The sequence below is a fragment of the Pteropus vampyrus genome, unplaced genomic scaffold (assembly GCF_000151845.1).
Source record: "Pteropus vampyrus isolate Shadow unplaced genomic scaffold, Pvam_2.0 Scaffold115, whole genome shotgun sequence".
Lineage (NCBI taxonomy): Eukaryota > Metazoa > Chordata > Mammalia > Chiroptera > Pteropodidae > Pteropus > Pteropus vampyrus.
The window spans coordinates 3,770,339-3,776,922 of NW_011888896.1; positions in this window are offsets into that span (position 1 = coordinate 3,770,339).

Consider the following 6,584-nt stretch of genomic DNA (forward strand, 5'->3'; position numbering starts at 1 on the left):
GTAATTATATTAAAATTATGCTTCACACAATTCTTCTTTCCTCCTATTTTTCTGATAATATATTTCCCAGCAGATTAGTGAGTGGGGCAGTGGAGGGTCATCCAGAGCTGACAGTTCTAATTTCCCTTGCCATATGTACCTGTCCCTTCCATGAATTTAGGAAATCTGGCCTCTGGTATCCATGTTAAAGAACCAAGCTTATTGTTTCAGAATAGCTATTTTAAAAATTGTTTCTAAAAATGGGAAACCAAGATGCTTCCTCTCCAAATTTCCTGTCTTATTTTTGTTCATTATTAATTTCCATAAAATAAGAAAATGTTAAAATTAGAAGGTTGGGGTAGTCAGAATAATGACTTCCCAAAGATATTCTTATCCTAATCCTCAGAACCCATGAATACGTGTCTTTGCATAGTAAAAGGAGCTTTGCAGACATGATTAAGGTCAAGGGCCTTGAAATAGAAGATCACCTTGAATTATCCAAGCTCAGTCCAAGCATATGAATTTTTAAATATGGAGAACATTTCCCAACCGCATCAGAGAGATCCGATTTAAAAAGGAGGAGAGATTCAAGGCATGAGAGAGATTCACAGCGTTGCTGACTTTGAAGATGGAGGAAGGGGACCATGAACCAGGGAATGTGGTGGCCTCTCAAATCAAGGAACAGTCCTGAGATGACAGCCAGCAAGAAAATGGGGATCTCACAGTTCCTCATCTTCAAGGAACCGAATTCTCCCAAACAATCCAAATGAGCAAGGAAATGAATTTTCTAGCTCTATCCCTCATTTTATGAGTGAGCTATTTTATGGAAGGTTGTTTCAACCTTGTCCATCTGGCTAATACCTACTCTGCCCTTAAGGTTTAACTTGGATGCCTTTTCCCCTGAGAAGTTTTCCCGGCCCTCCAGATCTGGGTTAGGTGTCCTATTTACCCTGTGCATGATTTAGTACACTATATTTCTCTGAACTCCCCCCAAATTTTTGAGGGCAATGAAATTGTCTTACTGAACATGGTATCTCCAGAGCATAACATACTCCCAACAATTATAGCTCAAGAACATTTAATGAAAAACATAAAAGAGGCTGTGTCTCCTGATTACCAAGTCAGGGTTCTTTCTCCCATGCCGCTAGAGTATTCGCTAAACATTTGTTTGCCAAAGTGTGGCCAACATGTTAGCCTAGAGGTGGCAGTGTAGCTTGTTTGTTAAGAGCATGGCTTTGGAACCATGTAAACGAGGTTTGTGTCATGGCTCGACCATCTGTTAGCTGTATGGCCTTAGACCAGCTTCTTTAAAGTTTAATTTCCTTTAGTGTTACTTTCTCATTTATAAGAATAACATAATAATAGCACCTAGCACAAGCAGTTGTATGAGAATTTATGTGAACGATGTTTGTAAAATACTTAGCCAGGTATCTAGCACATAGGAAGAGCTAAACAAAATGGCTATTATAATTACTCAGTATCCATGATAGTCAAATTTATGTGCCAACTTGGCTGGGCCTCAGTGCCCACATACTTGATCAAACATTATTCCAGATAGTTCTGTGAGACTATCATTGGATAAGATTAACTCTTAAATCATTGTTCTTTGGAAGAAAGCAGATTGCGCTCCATAATGAGGGTGGGCCTCATCCAGTCAGTTAAAGATCTGAATAGAACAAGACTAACCTTCTCCAAAGGGAAACAGATGGCCTTTGGACTTGAACAGCAACATCAGCTTTCCCTGGGTCTCCCATCTGCCTTTGTGTATGTATGTACACACACATGCACACACACACACACACACACACACACACACATGCATACACACACACATTCTATTCATTGTGTTTCTTCAGAGAACCCCAATACAATATCAAACCTATAAGTATGGTAATATTATTATGTATAATTTATAAAAATGAAAATATAAAGATAGGTAAGATTCCATTACCCATTATAAGTAAACGTTTCTTTCATTTCAATATCAGATGGGTCACTTTCAGTTAATAAGAGCAGCAATAATAAGACAACAAAAGAAAAACTGGCTTAATGAAAGAAAGGGAAAGAGAAAAAGGAAGGAAGAAAGAAATGAAAAAAGGATGGAAGGAAAGAAGGTAGAAAGGAGGGAAGGAAAGGAAGAAAAGAAGAAAGAAAGAATAGGAGGAGGAGGAGCTGCAAGAGGAAAAGAAGGATGAGAAAGAGAAGGAAGAGAGAAAGAAGGAGAAGGAATGTGTTGGCTCATGTGATTGACAGGTACTGGCATAGGTCTAGCTTCCAGGATAACTGGATCCACATCTCAGAAATATCACCAGGGCCCAGTTTCCATCCACCTCTGAGATGCCTTGTCTGTGGGGTTTCATCTTCAATTAGGTGCCCTCCTCCTGGTGGTAAGATGGCTGCAGCAGCTCCACATTACTTACTTTCAGGAGAAAGCCAAAAGAGAATAAATATGCATCTGTTCTAGTTATTCCCATAATAGTTCTCAGATTCACTCTAAGTAGGCTGGCTTAGATCAAGTGTTCGCCTGAAGCTACCACTGTGGCAAGGAGACTCGCTATATGAATTGGTTTAGGTTCATCTGAACTCGGCATTAGAACTTCCACCAAAACCAGTAATTGATAATGGGGAGAGGAAAACCTTCCACAGGGCATAAGCCACTCAAATTGCTTAATGACATCACTCTTGCAATTTTGGTTATTTTGCCTAAAAAACACAAGAGGATACATGGAATTACATATTTTTTTAATGTTCCATTCTAAAAATGTATCCAACATGAAAAATTTACAACAGTGAATTTCCTTTCTTTAAAACAAGAACAATTTCTAACCTTTCTACTACATTATAATTGTCTTTATTGTTATGTGGCGATGATTAAACTTTTAAGCTTGCTTTATATTTTCAAAATACTCTGTTATCATTGCATTAACCACCATAGATCCTCTGGTATTTCTTTCTCAAATAGTCAATTAAAAAAAAATTCTCGAACCAGTTGGTTGAAGCAGCTCGTGATTGAGCCAAAATAAAAACCACCTCTTCTCCTCCCTCCAACCAGGAAAACCAGTGTGCTACTTAGTAACAACAGCAGAGTGCTCAATATATAAACCACAACAGAAGGTGGATGGACAGATTTTATTTGTCATGATTCCAATATTCAACACTGTCTAATTTAGAGAAAGAACTCAAAGGCATACACACAGAAATTTTATAATGGTTAAATGACTACATGCATACTTTATATGCATTATGTTACTAATTCTCATAATAACTCTATGAAGCAATTACTGTTGTCTCCATTGTACTTATGAAGAAAGATATTAAAGCTTACAGCATTTAAATAAGTTGCTCAAAACAAGCACCTGAGCTGTGTGAACTCGGAAAATCTGATTTCCACTGTTCTATAATGGAAACTTATTTAAAAAAATCTTTCTTCCCATTAACTTCCTGAATTCTCTAGAACAAAATAATTTTTGAAAAAGAAAAATATGTTATGATGGAAAGGAAAGAATTTCATCATAGTCTAATATTCACATTATAGCCACTTTTTTAGACTAATTTGGAGTTTGTTAGATATAAATGAACAGGGCATGACTTACTGCTTACAGTGAATGCTATAGACTGCAGTATATGCCATCGTAAGCATCAGATCCCCTTTACCAGGACAAGGAACCCATCTACCCTCTCCAGAAAATTGCCATCAGCTGGCTGGAGCCATTTCTTCAGGGAGCCATCCCTCAGCCACCCCCACCACTAGCACTTTCCTGCCTCTTCCCAGTCCTAGTCCATAACTAGTGATTGAATAATTAGAACTATAAAGCCCAGACTCCTTGTTCCCAACTCTGCAGGGCATTTATTTCAGAGATCAACACTTGAGGAGCAGGCCAAGGCTAGATTTTGCTAGACTCTTCAAAATAAAATAATCTCTGTAAATAAACATATGTCCATCTTACAAAGTCGCTCTCCTATTCCCAACTAGAAACTAGGGTTTTCATTATGATGACCTTGATCACATAGTAGTAACTCTTGCAATTTCAAGAGAGTGGCTTGCTAATTTGCTTAAAAATTCTCTATGCTGGATTAAGAATGGTGCACTGGAACAATGAAATGAGAGGCCAGAAGGCCAGAGTTCTAACCCTGATTCTGCAAGTTGTTTTTTTATCTGTGTGATATGAGGCAGTCACAGAACCACTCAGAATCTTCCTTTCTTTCTGTGTAGAAGATAGACTATATTTGTGCCTTTCAATTCAGCAGTTAGATATGAGAACAACTGAGCTAATTAAAAAAAAAAAAATCAGGCCTGGACTTTTTCCAAATTGAAGAAATTGAGATATAAAGTATTATAAAAATAGTAATGAACTCAGAAGTCTCTAATCACCAGTGCTATGCTATGTGTTCTGTCAGAGGTACACACTTGAAATATCAGGAATGTTTGCAGTATCTGTCAATTCTCAATGGAACGAATTTAAATGGATTTTGTGAGCAGCAAGTCAACATTGAATAAAATGTGATTATTAAAAAAATATATATAGCAATACTTTCTTCAACTAATTTTCAATTTCTATCCAAAAAGCAATTACCTTTTTTATTGCACTTGCACTTACTTTTCCCCTAAGTTTGTAGTGGTATTATGAAACAAATGAAATGAGTGTTTCTTTTGTTTTGGAGATAGAATTTTTTTGTTATTTACTTGTCTTTGGCTATTTCTAAGACAAGTTTTATTATTTTGAATATTTTCGTTACCCTTGATTTGACTTTGATTTAATCGTGTTTACCATCTTTTTTATTTTTCTTGATATTGACTTCCTGGGAGAGATTTTTGTGAAATATTTTTGTTCTCTTTTATTTTTTTTTCCTAAAGTGCACTATAATTTAATTTCCTTTTCCCTGAAATTTTCTTCAGGTCCACCTTAGTAATTAAGTAATCATATTATTTTCACTTTATAAAAATATAGGGTATGAGATTTCCATCTTTGTGTAAAATAAATTTGTAGTTCCCAACTGTTTTCTGGCTCCTCTTTGGAATTCAGGTCATTTAAAGCCTATATTGTTGTTCTTAAAGACTTGAAAACTCATATCTGAAAAGGTATTGCATACCAATGTTCATAGCAGCTTTATTCATGGTGGCCAGTACATGGAAGCAACCAAAGTGTCCTACAATAGATGATTGGATAAAGAAGCCGTGGTACATATATACAATGGAATATTACTCAGCCATAAGAAGAGATGAAATATTGCCATTTGCGACAACGTGGATGGACCTCGAGATAATCATGCTAAGTGAAATAAACCAGACAGAAAAAGTTGAAAATCACATGATATCACTTATATTTGGGATATAAACCTGAAAGCAATAAACTAACAGGACAAATAAACAGAGACTCATGGACATGGACAATGGACTAGGGGTTACCAGAGGGTAGTGGGGTAAAGGGAAGGTAGATGTGGTAAAAGGGGTCAAATATGTGGTGACAGAAAGAAATCTAACTCTGGGTTGTGAACGCACAATGCAATATATATATATATGTCTTACTGATAAATTGTACACTTTAAACACCGGATTTCATTAACCAATGTCATCATAATAAAAAAAAAATTAATTAAAATTAAAATGTCTATACTGTTGTTAAAAAGGATGTCTTAATTTAAAAAAAATAAAATTCCAGATTTCATTGTTACTTTCATATTTACCCCTCTCATGTCAGAGCTAGCAAAATTCCAAATTAATGGACCATTTTCTCTCTTACCTATAATAGAATTCACTAAAAACTAAAAGAAAATGTATAAGGACTACAGCTCCACTAACTTTATTAAGTAACTTGAAAGCCACTCAAAGTCAGTTATAAATGAGCTCTCAAATACAAACACATGAATAAATTGAGTCACCAGCAAAAGAAATGAGCTTGTTATACTTAACTGGCTCCAAAAACTGGCTCCAAAAGGTTTTCTCTTAAATGTCACCTAGCTGAATAAACATGATGCTTAAGATAGTACATACTGACTTTGGTGTGAAATACTAATTTCACTCAGAATTTCAACAGTAAACACATGAGTAGAATGAAATTTTGAATAATGTACCCTATAAAGCAACTCAGTGAAGTCTCCTAGAAGCCTGACCTCATTTAACCTTACTAGAACATGGCTATCCAGTTATGTTCCCGCTTTGTAGAGTCAGATTTACTATAAAGGGGGTGAGTGTGGGCGGTGCAATATATAAACACTGAATCATTATCTTGGTGTGAAGTATGCTAATGGGGTGTGTGCAGATAACCAAAAGCTGTGGATAAACTTCATTAACCCTAATAAACATAATGGTGCCTTCTCAGGCAATAAAGAACAGTTCTTAGAACATGGTTGTGACGGTTAATTCTGTGTGTCGACTTGGCTAGGTTATGGTACCCCAGCTGTTTAGTCAACCACCAGTCTAGGTGTAGCTGTGAAGGCATTTTTTAGATGTAATTAACATTGAAATCAGTAGATTTTGAGTAAAGATTAGTCTCTATAATGTGAGTGGGCCTCATTTAATCAGTTTAAGGCCTTAAGAGCAAGGACCAAGGTTTCCCAAAGGAAAAGCAATTCTACCTGAAGCTTGCGACAACTCTTATATAAAC